The 15361-nt window shown below is 32.7% G+C and overlaps 1 long non-coding RNA gene across 2 annotated transcripts in view; it reads right to left on the bottom strand.

The window, feature by feature from the left end:
* LOC146528476 (uncharacterized) overlaps positions 1-15361 on the bottom strand; it is a 104214-nt gene that overhangs the window by 40795 nt on the left and 48058 nt on the right. For both annotated transcript variants that reach the window (XR_014879097.1, XR_014879098.1), the window contains exon 2: positions 765-889. This is a non-coding gene — a long non-coding RNA (uncharacterized LOC146528476). The remainder of the gene's footprint in view (positions 1-764; positions 890-15361) is intronic.

The following is a 15361-nucleotide window of genomic DNA, read 5'->3' on the forward strand; positions in this document are numbered from 1 at the left end:
CATTAGTAGTGTCGAATGGATTGGTTTTATAGTGTTTTATAGCTTAGTAGAACTGAGGGTAGCTTATTTTTTCTTTGTATTTTTTTTATTAAAATATCATTTGTCTTCTTAAAAGTCAAGTGTCCTAACACTAGTTTCCCAAGTTCTTTCTATCTGCCCTACTATGTGTGGAATATATAGAAACGTCAAAAAAACGTAAAGCTAAAAAAAACATTGTTAATAAGCTTTTAAGAATATAGAAAGTGCGTTCTAAATAAATTCGAGACTTCTGTATAGAAAAATTATCAAAATTTAAATGTCCAAATTTCTACGTAACTTAATAAGAAAGTATGGTTTAGTGGGCGTTTTCAAAGAGATACGGATTCGAGTCCCCGCTATGTTCAAATTGTAAAACTATATTCCTTTTCACGTATTTTCCCACATTTAGTGTGGAATAACACTTTAAAAATGTAAAAAATACATGCAATTTCAGGTGTAATTTGCAAGGAAAGCTGTATTTTTTTGATGAGAATCGAACCCATAGCCCTCTTGACAGACTAACCAAAATAAGTATCAAATAAAATGAAAAGTTAAATAAAATGTAAATACGTATAAAGTATCGTTCCCACATTAACATAGCGCACAGTGTTAGATTGAGTTATCCATGATCGGACATTCCAACGGAATGTTTGGTTTTTTACACATTCTACTGTTTTTTTCTTGTCTTATTGCTTCTCGATATAATAGGGTAGGCTGAAGGAACCTAGTGTAAAGGCACAACTTACCCCAATTTCCGTTCAATTTTATAGGCATTGAATGGTGAATTCAACGTCGCATTTTGTCTTGTTACCAGACCAATTAAATGAAAATTATCCCCGGGTGGGATTCGACGCTGGACTGCAAGGCGTATCTGCAAATTGAAATGATTTTTCTTAATTGTTTTATTTTATTTTACTCGCTCTGCATTGGCAACAATACAAAGAGCAGCCTAGAGTTCCGCCACTCTATACGCAATATTAAAAAAGTTGGGCGGTGCGCGGAGAAACGAGTGTATTAACGTTAAGTTTCCTCTGCTTACACTACTAAAAAAAGTAAGTAACAAAACACGGCGAGCAGGTACAACACCACGTTATTTAATATATGTTTCTTTTTAATGTCTAGCCTTGGTTAATTTATTATCTAATATGTTTATTTATAGTATAGTAATAGCGGTGTTGGGTGTCACTTTGAGGTACCATGTGCTGGGTTCGATTAATTTTATGTGATGTATCTATCTGTTAATGTTTTATGTCTAACTCTCTTTCTTCTTGTTGTATTTTTCTTATCTTATGTTTTTACTATATTATTTACTAATATATAAAATTAGCGACACTTGTATCCTGCATATAGAAGGGTAAGCAGAGGGAACCTAATGTTAAGACACTCTGTGCACCACTTTCCGCCAAATTTATCGAGGCATCGCGTGTTGAAGACATGATAATATTAATAAATAATAATTCAATCCCCCGAGTGGGGATCGACCCCTCAACCGCTGTGCCACGGCGGCCTCTAAACTATACTAATATGTAAAGATTAAGTTTAAACCTGTAAAACCTGTAAACGTGTGGGCTCAATCCTCAATTGGGAAAATGATCTGGGAAGGCTAAACGCGTCGTTGAGTTCCGCTACACAAAACGTATTGTCTTAAAATCATTTCTTTTTTTTAGCGTTTCCTACTTTACCCTAACTCGCTTGTGATTAGACTTATACTTATAGCGCTTCTATAAATTCGATATTATATTATAACTAAAACATACCATAAATATAGACAAATAAATTAATCGATTCTTACGCTAAGTATCGAAATGTTACTATAAAATCGATTATAACAGATTATAAAAATAAACTAAATCGTATCTATAATACAATAAATGGAGGTGTGAATGTGAATCACGTCGCGACGGGGAGTCCCCTAAACAAAACGATATGCGGAACCCGGAGATTTGATTGATTGTCTTTATTGACATAAGTTATGATTCACTTCACGCTTGCTTACTTCTGAGAATCTTTGAAATTAATATATGTAAAGATATTTTTTTATTTTTTTAAAATATTTTTCTCGCTTTTTTTACTTTACAGAGAAACTACGAGTAGGATTAAGTCACGTTATCCGTGTGTTTGAACACTACATGTTATTTAGTATAACGAATCTGTTTTTTTACCCGATTTTGTTATGCAAAGGAGGGTAATGTATTACCCTAGTAGTAAACCAAAAGCTCTTAGAAATTTATCTTGATTATTTGAGACGACCTCCATATACGGAGAGCTTTGAGCATAGCTCTGTTGCTTATGAAGTGTCTTAACAGTAGGTTTCCAGTTTCTCCCTGCCAACCTTACCAAGATGGCCAGAACAGTATGAAGAATTTTTTTATTAACTTCACGTTGTGCCCCACGTGTAAGAAGGTAGGCAGAGGGAACCTAGTGAAAAAGAAAATCGAACTTGGACCTTTCCATGTCTACACCACTACTACCAAGTAGATTAACAGTCTACGGTCTATCCGTCAGTGCGTTGGCGATATCGGCGCATCATTCGAGGAACTTCCCGCTGCGATGTAATTCACAACTCACACCTTCTAACTTGGATTGTTTCTTAGCCAAATGCTAATAGTTTAATACTTATCTTTTTTTATTATATTATATAAATAGGCCGTAGTGGCGTAGCGGTATAGTACGTAATGACTGTAAACGACGGTTGGGTATTCGATTCCCGTCAGGGAAATGTATTATTTTGAATTTCTCGTTCTGATAACATGACAAACAAGCGTCGCGGTGAGTAGGTACCTCCACTCAACAGGCAATGTCTTAAAATATGGGGGGAGCGCAGGAAATGTTGTCTTAGCCTAAGTCTTATTACTAGTTCCTCTTCTGTCTGCTATCAGCGTGAAGCTATAAAAAACCAATATATTAAAATGATCAATAATACATAAAAAGTATCAAAACCATTCAACGGCAGTGTAACATAATATATTGATGATGCTGTAACACTCTATTGTGATCTTTTGTTAGATTATGATAAGGGAGATAAGTTATTCTTCTTAATATAAATGTCTGTCTGTCTGTCGAGCTCGCCCAGTATGGAAGTAATTCTTTATTAGGTATATAAATATTATGTTATCTTTATAATTTTATTGTAATAAATAAGTACTAATGCAAATTATTAGGTATGGAATGTGGAATACAAATTATGGTATAGTATAAATTAAGGTTAAGGCTGGATTAACACATTTTTCCGGTTATCCATACTAACTTACTGAAATTGGGAGTGTTATATCGGGGAAAATAGCGAAATTTCTTTAAATTGAATCTTTCTGTCGGCCCTGCTATATTCTGGAGGATTATAATAATAAGAAAATTATATAAGAACAGCCATTGCGGTCCAATTGATATGTTTCTATTAAATTATGGATTCGATTCCTTTATTATAAAGTTAATAAAACCGGTTAAGTGTGAGTCGGACTCGCCCGCCCGCTTCCGTGCCAATTTCAGGATTGTAGGTCACAAAGTAGAAGTTATAGAAATAAAGAAAGTTATGTTTGTCAACAATCAAACAATCAACTACAAATGTAATGGTTTTTTTTCAATGAAATATCCAAAAAATTTTTTTTTTGGAACGAATTTCTTTATTTGTACTGTAAGTTCTTATTTTCTGCCAAATTTCATATTTAATGACGTCAACGTGAAGAATTTTTATTATTATGTTTTGAACTTGCCACTTTAAAATAAGAAAATACAATTCAGTAAAAAATAAACTTTCTGGATTTTACCTTAAGTAGGTCTTTTTGTGAAAGTATAGGCTTTTTTAAATTTTGACGATTAAAATTTAATTAATTATGCTGTCCCTAAAAGTTATGGAGCGGATTCATGCCTATTTTGGGGTGGGGTTCCCCCAATTCTACGCCCAAGAGAAACAAACTAGAGTGGAGAAAGAAACCCACAACCATCGCGCCCACTCAAACAACACTCAACACCAAGATGACATCGATTAACGCTTTATAACCAATAAAAACCTATTGAAATCCAACACAAATCTTGTAAAATCGAATTTTATTCCTCATTTAATCGATGTTTAAATTTAAAATTGCATTTTATTAGCATTTGTATCGTATTATAATATAAATGTTACGATTTATCCGATTTTGTAAATAAGTGTCTTTGGGCGACCATTTATCACTTTAAATCGATTATAGTAAATCACGTGATGTGTTCAATATGGAAAATGAACTTTATTTTTAAGTATTTTGGTCCATTTTCGATTGTTTTCTAGGTTTTAAGTAAGTGCGTAGGCGCAAACTGCTATTGTTCAACAATCTTGGGCAATAGGGATGTGTGAATAAGTAGATTCCTATAGATAGTTATACTACAATTTAAGATTTAAAGATTCCATGTTATTAAATCATTTATTTTAGGTTGGAATCCCACATGTGACAGACAGGAGAACCTCGAGAATTACCTGATAAGAAAAGTTGGGCCTATCTGACTGGCATGCTTATCAACTCAATAATTGTCTTAAGAATTTAAATTATTGAGACTCGGCGATAATTTACGCCACTAATATTTCGAATTCTGATAGAGAACGAAGAAAGTTAATAATGAAGGAAGCAAGTTTTATGGAGCATGGTCTAACATGTGATAAATTTCAGATTTTTTGATACTATGTAAATATTTTCATATATTTAAAATGTCGGAGGCCGTATAAGCCCGGTGGACAAAAGTGTGACTGTAAACACGACGTTTGTGGGTTTGAGTCCCACTCATGGATATGAAATATTTAATATTTTTATTTTAACAAGCAATGCCTCAGGATGCGGCGATGTTTTATAATATTTTTTAAAGTTATTTTTCATAGCATCACCGTGTATCCTGCACATAGCAGGGTAGACAGAGTGAACCTAGGAAATGAAAGTTAAGATACTCCGTCCCCATTAAAACCCTACCGTTCTCCACTTTCCGCCGATATTGCTTATTTAGTAGCTTATAATTGTGTAAATAAGATATGCCATATCCACTATTACTATATCCAAGTTACCGATGTCATTTGATAAGGCGCGTTTATTTATTATCATTTCCATGTCATTTTACAACCATAAAATCTTCATTCCTATGAATCAACAGCAAATTGTGGCTTTAGTGTGTCTTTATGCGCGATATATGACACCAGTATGGCTCAGTTGTCAAACATGGTGGGAGTGGATTCAAAGACCTTGAGAGAAAAATTATAGGTGTACTAAAATCAATATATAATATGATCTGTATGGTAACGCGAAAATGCCGCCACTTAATGAAGCGGAGTGTTTTCACTAACTTCTCTCTGCCTGTCCTGTAAAGTGTATGTAAAGCTGAAAAAAATCATGCTTATATACCTATTTACTATTTAAAATCAGTTATTTTCGAAGTTATTATTGAAGAACGGAAAGATTTACCTCTTTTCTCGAAAAATAAAGCTAAAATTAAAATTAAAATAAATATATAGATACCAGTATCAGTATAATATTACAAAACAAAACATTTGCACGACGAATTTTAACCATAAATCAATTTAAATACAAAATTTTGTATCGTTTATTTAAATTTTTGTCATAAAATGTTGGTTGTTTATGCAAGTTTTACACGTTTATGTGTTTAATATTAGTGTTAAATTGTCTTTTTAGAGCGTAGGTTGTGAGTTCGAGATTTTACAAATGCAATCGGTATACTACGGTCGACGAGTCGTGGCCGCTGTGAAGTTAAGCTTTATGAAATTTCGCACATTTTTACCCAATAATAAAAATATCTAAAATCAAATCTGCGCAGCCATTTAACTTCCCGCTACGCCTCTTCGACCTAACTGCACCTTTCTATTTAATTTCTTTTTATTATATATTATATATAATGTTCTATCCTTTATGTATGGACATTGTTTAGAGAAGTAGTTTAGCCATATTTCGTAATCAGATTCCTTTAGCCGTTTTTCTCACCATCTGACTGCCTGGCTCACATCAAGTATCGGATATACCAGATTTCTAAGGACGTACAAATCATGCAACTAATTTTCACTCCACGTGTCCCAACATAATTACGCGGATCTACAAATGGAACCTTTTAGACACGATAGACAGAATCTAAATTAGAACCCATAACAATTTTTGTATTTAACCCAAAAACCAATCGACTACTATGAGTTATAAATTTTTCTATCACATTATGGTAATTTAAATGGCCTTAGAACTAATATAATGGCGTCTCTTAACTTTTTTATGTAAATTACACAAGAAAATTAGCAAATACATCTAAAATAAACATGTTATTTTAATATATTGAAGCGATTATGATTTTATACTATTTTTAACGATTTTTTATTATTTTCGTACCTAAGTACGTTAAAAAACGTGATGGTCTTATTAGTAGGTACTTAACTTCTCGCTTTATCCCTATCGGGATAGTCAGAGAGGACGGAGCGCCAAACGCTACGGTTTCTACATACCTCTTTCGCCTCGTCCACTGTCATCAACCTCTTCATACATTACTATTAGTCCAGTCTATATAGACACAGCTATATAGGCGTATATATTATAGGCGTTTCCCAAGAATTTACACGCCGACTTTTCCTACAATAAAGATGAATATTTTTTTCTATATTTTGAGTTTTACCTCTACAAAATTAAATAAATTAAAAATAACTTTTCACTTCTCATTCCATAAATTTTCTATGATAGCGACGATTTTTCATTTAAACATAATTTAGTAACACTCCAGGTGGCAGTTCGAATCCGGTATGTCACTTCTACATAATATCACACTATGGGGTCTACATCAGCCTACTGTAGTTGTATGAAACACATAAAACTAATTCAAATTATATCTACCGGTAGCGATTGAATTAATTTTATATTCTAATATTAATAGTTATATTTGAGGTCATTATAGCACAGTGCCTGCCTGTAAACACGATGACTTTGGGTTCGATTCCCACTCGGGGGAATTAATTATTTTTTCATTTCTCCACTTTAGTAAGCATAAGTAGTAGCAGCAGTTGAGATCTGTATTAAATTTATTTAACACTAGGTTTCCAATACATGATGGTAATTATGCATTGCGGGAAAAAGCGTAAAAGAGATAATAAACACTATTGTGAAATATTTACTAAATTAATACCCTAAATTAACTCAGACCGATGTCAAATAAATGTTTTTTTCCTAGAAAATATGTCTTCAGTCTGCGCCTGCATAGTTCTTTGAATACATAAACCATTTATATTCTATTTTATTTATTGTAATAACGGCGTCCCACTGTTTCACTAATAAATGTCTTATTTACAAATTATTTGCCGAATTTATTTTTTATTTCTAAATAGAAATAAAGTTCGAGTTTTTGCCTTCGTGGCACAGTTGCTCAGGTTTCGGATTTTTTTGAGATCGAACTCACAATTCTGTTCTTCACAATAAATGAAATAATATCTCGTAATTCCAACGAATTACACATCAAAACCTTCAAAACCACCTCCTCCATGATGTCATAGGCACTTTAATTTTAAACACAGGTTAAAGGAAGCTATAAACAAGCTTTACATACCTAAGTTCGAAGAACAATATAATTTCTAAGTCGTACATACAGAATGTATTGAATGTAAAGTAATAATGTCGATTTTTAATTTAACAATTTAAACGCGAAGTACACAGGATGTGTTTATGATTGGCTCATTGTATGAGCCATACATTTTTCTTATTTGTATGACTTTAAAGGCTAAAATTCATAGATTTTTTTTATAGTAAGTAAAAACAATAGGTAGTTGCGTGTAGGTATATTTTTTTTCTAATGAATTGGAGGGGATTGGTTAAAGTTATTGCTATTTATATTTAGATTTCGATTCTAAAGTTTCTTGGAAATAATATCATAAGTCAGCTTCACGCCTTTTCCCGCATATAGAGCGAGTGGACAGGGTACCTAATATTCCGTTTCCTACTTTCCCCCCAATTAGGCAGGCGAAAGTTCTGCTGAGAGGAGCCGGCAACAATCGTAACAGTTGCTCTTTTCAATTTAAAAATAATATTTTATAACACATAATACAAAGAAATATATTCTGTATGGAATTCAAATGATCTTAATTTCGTATATTTTTATGCTTTTAAGAAATTATCTCGATTAGTTTTATGTTTTTCTCCAGTTTCTCGCTGTATTCCGCATATTTTTCTCCAGTTTCTCGCTGTATTCCGCATATAAACAGAGGGAAACTAGAGTCAAAACACTCCATTCCTCATTTTCTATTTTTTTGTTGAATGGCGGATCTCAACGTTGATTGATTGATTGAGTTCATTGCGTGCTATTTGCAAAGAGATGGAAACGTTATTGTCGTTACTACCTCATTCTTATAATGCTTTTTACAACATTTTTGTTGCTAGTGTCTCTTTATGGACATTTTTATAAATTTCTCCTACTCTAAAGTTATGTATTATCACTACTTTAATATCTATGTTTTAAAGCGGGTTCAAACCTTTTATAATATTGTTTTATAATAGTGCTTTTTTAATATTTTTCTTTTACAATGTGGAATAATACGTCCCAACACGATTATGAGACATTAATATATTTCTCTAAAATTTCACATCATGGCGCAGCACTACAATGTGTTTCTGTAAATGTAACCGTAAGAGTTTGAATTGCTAACAACACAAATTTCGGCGTTGAGTTATACGTCACTCAATACGCAATGTCTGGAAAACTAGGGAACAGGACTTTACTACTAGGTTCCCCATGTCTACCTTCTTGTCTATTAATGGAAATGTTTTCTTGAAACAGAACCTGATAACTCCTTTATTAGGATCACACAAATATAGTTATTCCCAAATTCTATTTTTTATCATTACACGAACTCTGGTAGCTTTATTATACATTTCATAGTAAGCTGTCAATATATACACTCTAGTCTAGTACATTTAATTTTCCTTCTATTCACATCACGTACTTCAATTTAGTAGCGAGCGATAAACTCTTGCGCATTGCATGCCAATGATAAATCTTGTTGTCCAGAAAAATATATTTTATGATATCATTTTTCATTTTGGGTTGAAGAAATCCGCTGTTGCCGTTAGAAACCACTGTTTAATAAATAATATTTATAATGAATAGAATATGTTAATTTAAAAAAAAAGATTATAAAAGAACACTCTCTATAATTTGATTTTAAATTAGTTTTTTTTATTGTCGTTATGAAAATTTGGATGTCAAATTCGTCATCCAATAAACAATACGGTTTGGCAATACTTTACGAATAGACTTTTTATTGTGTTCTGCATACGATTTTTCTTTAAATTCCTAATAAATATGTTAGAACTAGTCTAGCATTAACTGAAATAAAAAAATAGAGAAGAGACATACAAAATTTGAATGTAACGATTTAAAAGAAGCGCGAATTCCCAATTCGCTTGGTTTTTAAAATATTTTTCTTAGCCTAACGCATGAAGACCAGATTAAAAAATGGTAAAATAAATTTAAAATCTTTAAATATAAAATTCGATATAAGCAAGATATAATATATCTATTTCTAAGTGTATAACAGGACTAACCAACCAATTCAAAGGATAACACAGTACAAGGCCCAATTGAATGCTACTTTATTTCGTAGAAAACAACAATTCGGGCTAAAATCTTTTATTGTTTAAATAATCAAGTGGTGCTACTGAGGCCATTGAGGAGCAGTGGTTCATCGTCGGATTGCAAAGATAACGGAGGTGGGTACGAACCCCACTTGGGGTCATAGTTATATTTAAATTATTTGTATGCATCCATTCTGGTCGCAATGTTTCGAATTACATAGGTAGAAAATGGGGAACAAATGTGATATAATATATATACCACACTACACATCCTGAACAAATGCTTCAGCTTTATAATATTAGTATAGCCATAAAGAAAAGTACAGAGTGACTTGTCACTAGATTCTCACCGAAAACCTGAAACCATGTAAACGTAATAAAAATCATCACGTTCAAGCCTCTGGTGTTCACTATTTAATTGTTTAGAAAGAAATGGATCTATAAAAAATATTATTGGATTAATGAGCTTTGGTCGTTTTATCTTCATAAGATTTTTTTATTCTGTTATAGCTTTCATTAAGCTTATATTGAGTGATAAGAAGGTTTTTTATCCTACTCTATATCCCGCACGTAGTGTTACGAGTTATTATTTTAAAATAATAAACTTTCATATAGGTAGAACGACTGTTAAGTTCTGTTCTGTTGAGAACTCAATGGTCGTGGGTACAAGCCCTTATTCGGGAAGATAATTACATATATTTTTTTATTATTTTCCCAACTCTAGTACTTTCTTTCTTTAGACTGCCTTTCTTGCTATGTGGAAACAAAGGAAAAAACAACTAGTCAATTCTAAACAAGACTATCAGAAATATTTGTAAGTACACGATTAGAATAATAAATGCCTATAAAATGATACAGAAGTTGTTTACATTTCCATAGAAAGTTCTCTTATAAATAATAGACTGTTTTATTTGGAAATTTAAAAGTTCTATGAAACTATATAGATTTGGCCATATGTATATTTGACATTTTAATAGGGCTATAAGAACGTGTAGTAGGTTCAAATTCAAATTAAAGGAATATTTCAATTTGTAATATACCTATTACCTACTAGTCAGTTGCTGACTGCAATCGAGCCATCTATGGGTTCGATTTCCACTTAAGAGAATAAAATAATTTTATTTCATCGCTTTGACAAGAAAAAGAAAGTGGAGAACGGAGTGTCTTCATAATAATTTAATTCTGCCTGCTCTATTTGCGTAGGTATTCTCTTTCTGAGAATAATACAATTTAAAAAAGAAATGCCCATATTACTGCCTCTAAGAGCACTTTCCACCATAATATTATAGCATTTTTACCGAAACAATAGGTAAACAAGTGTCGTTAAAACAATTCCATATGACTTATCTAAACTAGCATCGTTGTTTTAGACAAAGCTACTGACTGGGTCAAACGTCAATCTCACCATACAAAGAATTACACCGACTTCGCCTTATCTCTTATCAGATAAGAGAAATATAACCTCAAAATTTAACACAAAATCATTCAAAAATCCACTTTACGAGCTTAAATATAAGATTTATATTGAATTTACAATATTTTTCGTCCAAATACAGCGCGTATAACCACTTTTCTTCTATTAGCGTTCCAAATGTATGTATTTTATAATAATACTGTCTATTCACGAGGGAAAATAACTAAACACGTAACTAAATGGTTATTTCTTTGGAAAATTACAAGAACAGGTCCCGTTTGAACTTTAAGCTGAATATTTCTTAGTATTCTTTAATGATGAGTGTAGGTATACCGTTTTTGTGAAAGTCTAGACGAGGTTTGTTGTTCTTAACCGATTGTTAGATAACTTGTTGGAAATTTTATTTTTGAGTAGTTGTTAGCAACACGTAGTGAAATATTATTCTCTTTTAAATGAAACGGGCAGACTCTACGTTGGACCACGGACTACTGTAAAGTGTTCGGAACGTCGGATTTTCAAGAGAAACAGACCCCAACGCCGCATTAGGACTTACCTGAACGGAGAAATAAAAACAACACAATATCGAACCCGAAACTGTCTCCTTTTCAGTCAGATGCTATCCCACTGTACCACACTGTTACAAATACTAATATACTGAAACTAATACTAAAATAACAACATTTTAACCGACAATAGATCACTATTACATACAAATATAAAAACTTAATAAGTATAACTAAACACTGTAACCGATGCTGGCCCCATTCTGATTGTGCTCTAACAATAGTATAGACGAAATATCAATTTGAATCACTTTGTTAGTGAAGGCAAGAATAGTGGCGAATAATTGAGAGTCACTTCATGTCTTTTGTTAATGTATGAAAAGGTGCGGCAAGCTGCAATGGTACTCAATGGGGTGTGTTAATTTTATTTGGCTTGAATATGCCGGGGTTTTTTTTTTATTTTGTGGACTAGTGTTAAGTCATTTTTTTTTGCAGCTTCACGCATAGAAGTGTATATAGAGGGAACCTAGTGTTAATACACCGTTCACTACTTTCCACCCATTTTGGACCATTTTGGACCAGCGGGAAAATGAAAATAAATAATATCCTCTGGTGGGGATCGAACCCACTACCATCACGATTACTCCATCCCACTCTACCATGGCGGCCTCGACTGTAAATAACTAACTTACTTATTATCCTTACTAATATTATAAAGGTGATAGGTTTATTTGATTAAACCCGCTAATAACATGAACTATTGGTTCGAATTGAAACCTAGCCTTCCTATAGACTTTTTTATAGCATTTCTATAGGCTTTTATACGGTCAGAATTACTAGTCTAAGCCATTTTCAATAACAGGGGCAAAGTCGCAGGTAAAAGTTAGTAATATATATAATTCTATACAACAAAAATCAATTGACAGTCTGTATGTCATACGATACAATAGTGAGTATTTAAACAAATATTTGTTTTCAATCCGTATAGAATTGATTTTAACTAATTTGACGGCTTTCAAGTATTTTGTTTGTGGGTGCCGATTTCTTTTACACCGTAACTAAAGATTGTTATTTCGCTTAATAATATTGTTCCTAGGGAATATATATCTTAATGGTAGGTCCCAAGTTCTATATCTGGTTGAGGTTAATTTATTTTGAAATTAACACGTGGCTTTTAAGTAGTTTGTTTAAGGAACGTGGCTAATTTCTTTGAAATAGGTTAATAGGAATATTTTTTGTTGCTGTTAGCTTAATTGATATGTAGCTTGCTGTATAGTTCTGCACTAAAATCCGATTTGAAAGAATTTAGTCAGATAGCAAGTTATGCCGAGAGAGAGAGTAAAAACACTACGTTCCCTATTTTTTGCTCGATATGTGAGACATTACGTGTTATGTGGCGGAACTTAACGCCACGCTTTGTCGCGTAAACAAAGCAAAGTAGTAAAAGTTCATTGCTCCGAGTAGGAATCGAACGTGCAACCGTCACGCACGTCACGTTTGCAGTCAGATGCTGTACCGATGTGTTGTGATGACCTCTATCACTAGCTCACTCTACAAAATAGGGGTAAAAGGGTAGTTAGAGAGAACCTTGTGACAAAACACTCCGTTTTCCCTCTGTCCACCAGAATTTAAGATATTATAAAGGTGAAATTAAAATAAAAAAACTACCATCTGTCCAACATTTACTGAACTAACCTATGTCACCCGTCGTTACACGTTATTTATTATCACCAGGTGTTAAACAGACAGCGTGACTAACAAATTTCTATTATATACTTTTTGTATTACATTTTAATTGTGCGTGAAATTTAACAAGAATGGATGAATTGGTCGCTTCGTTTGACATATTATTTGTAGATAGATGTGTTTATTACATTATTATAGAGTCAATGTTGTTTAATAATAAATTATTAGGTATATTTTTTTATCATTATTTTTACATTTTATTTCTCTTTTTTTATTAAGTACTATTTCAATTTGATATAAATAATGTAACGACGCTTGTAAGGCGGTCGTAAATGATTAGAACACAGTTTTATCCTTCTGTAGTTACTATCGTTTTAAACTTATTTTGTTATAAAATTTGGACAAAATAATTATTTTTTTTTAGCTTCATGTTACATCCTGCACATAGCAGGTTAGGCAGAGGGAACCTAGTAACCTAGTGTTATTACAATCTGTACCCATGACGCTTCCTTTCCCCATTTAACATTTAATTCCAAAAATAAATGTTATTAAAAGAACAGTACCTAACAATAAAGTAATGGCCGTCGCAGCGCAGAGGCACACCATTTCACTGTAAAAACGAAGGGTTGTGGGTTCGACCCCCACTAGGAGCAAAATTTTTTTCCCGAAAACAGAATGTTTTAACACTATGTGCCTTCAAACCGTAAATAACATATAATATACTCGTATGTATACCTAACGACCTGACTGCTTTTCAAATATATTTTTCCCATATAAAAAAAACCTAAAAAAACCATACAAAACTAAAAATAGTAGTAACCATAACCATTTCTCCCAAATCTATTAACCACGGTGTGGCTGACCATAAAGTAAAAATACAAGTAATAATAATCTATTCAAGCTGCCTTACAGGCTGCAGCTTATAGCTAAGTTTTCATTTGAATGTGACATTTGTATGAAAATTAGAATAAATTTGATGTTTGGATAGGATGAGCTCGTGCTGTTTTATGTTACACCATTGTATAGTAACGGCTACCTTACTTCGAGCGTGGGCTGTGTAGACTCTAGACTTGGTCGATATTTTAAAGAGAAAAATGTATGATGGTTATAGGTTCGAATATCAATTGAATGAAGGATTATTTTCATTTTCTCGCTCTGGTGACAAAGACAAGACACGTCGCAGAAATTCGCCATACAATAACTCAATGTCTTCAATACTCAATGGCACTCAACAGAATTTGGCAGGAAGTGTGGAACGGAAGTGCATTAATAGGAAAAGAGTTGTCTGAACACTAGGTTCCGTTTGCCTACCCTCCTATGTGCAGGTTACAACACCACTGAAATCTTTTAACCTAAAATCTTGCGTTAAAATCATCAAGCAACGAGTTTTTATAAACATTATTTAACTGTCGCAAGTCTGCGCTGACCAAACAAAAATTTTTCTAAATAAGAAATTTAAGAACATCTTCCTCCCGTATTATTTATGAGTAATTTTGCTACGAAATCAATTACTTGTGTCCATCAATAGATTTGTGTTCAAAATCAAAATACAGTAAATTTCAATTTCCGAAAGTAATTTAAGCATTTTATTACTTGGGAGCTAGTAGGATATGAATAAAATATATATGACTCAACGGGATGGTTGTAAATCAATTCCTACACGAAGTAATCAGTACTCAACATGTAATTTCGAAAATTGGAATGAAAAAAAAGCAGTCTTCAAAGAAGTGTTCAAAGAAGAAAGTGACAAGACACTACGTTCAAGGTTCAAGGTTTCCTATACCTATTCTGCTATATGCAGCATACAACGTAAGCTACTTTTGTTTAATAGTCTAAAATAGAGAAAGACTATGAAATGGGGCATTGAGGGGGCATGAGGCATGCAATGTGTTTAATTAATCTTAAATTTGGTGAACAAATACTAGGATTTAAGTATTTTATTGCTTAGCTTCACGCTGTATCCCGCACATAGCAGGATAGGTATAAAGGGAACCTTTCAATCTAATATTAATACACTCCGTTCTCAATAACTTTTCCACTTTCCGAGTTGTTGAGTTACCTGATTTAAATACTAAATATGTATTTCATTTCAGCCAAAGCTAACCTCTCAGGTAAACCTATATGAAAATACATTATAATTATTTTCATTCATTCCCCCGAACAAGAATTAA

Source organism: Heliconius melpomene, chromosome 19 (assembly GCF_056956725.1).
Source record: "Heliconius melpomene rosina isolate 202511_hmr_F chromosome 19, ASM5695672v1, whole genome shotgun sequence".
Lineage (NCBI taxonomy): Eukaryota > Metazoa > Arthropoda > Insecta > Lepidoptera > Nymphalidae > Heliconius > Heliconius melpomene.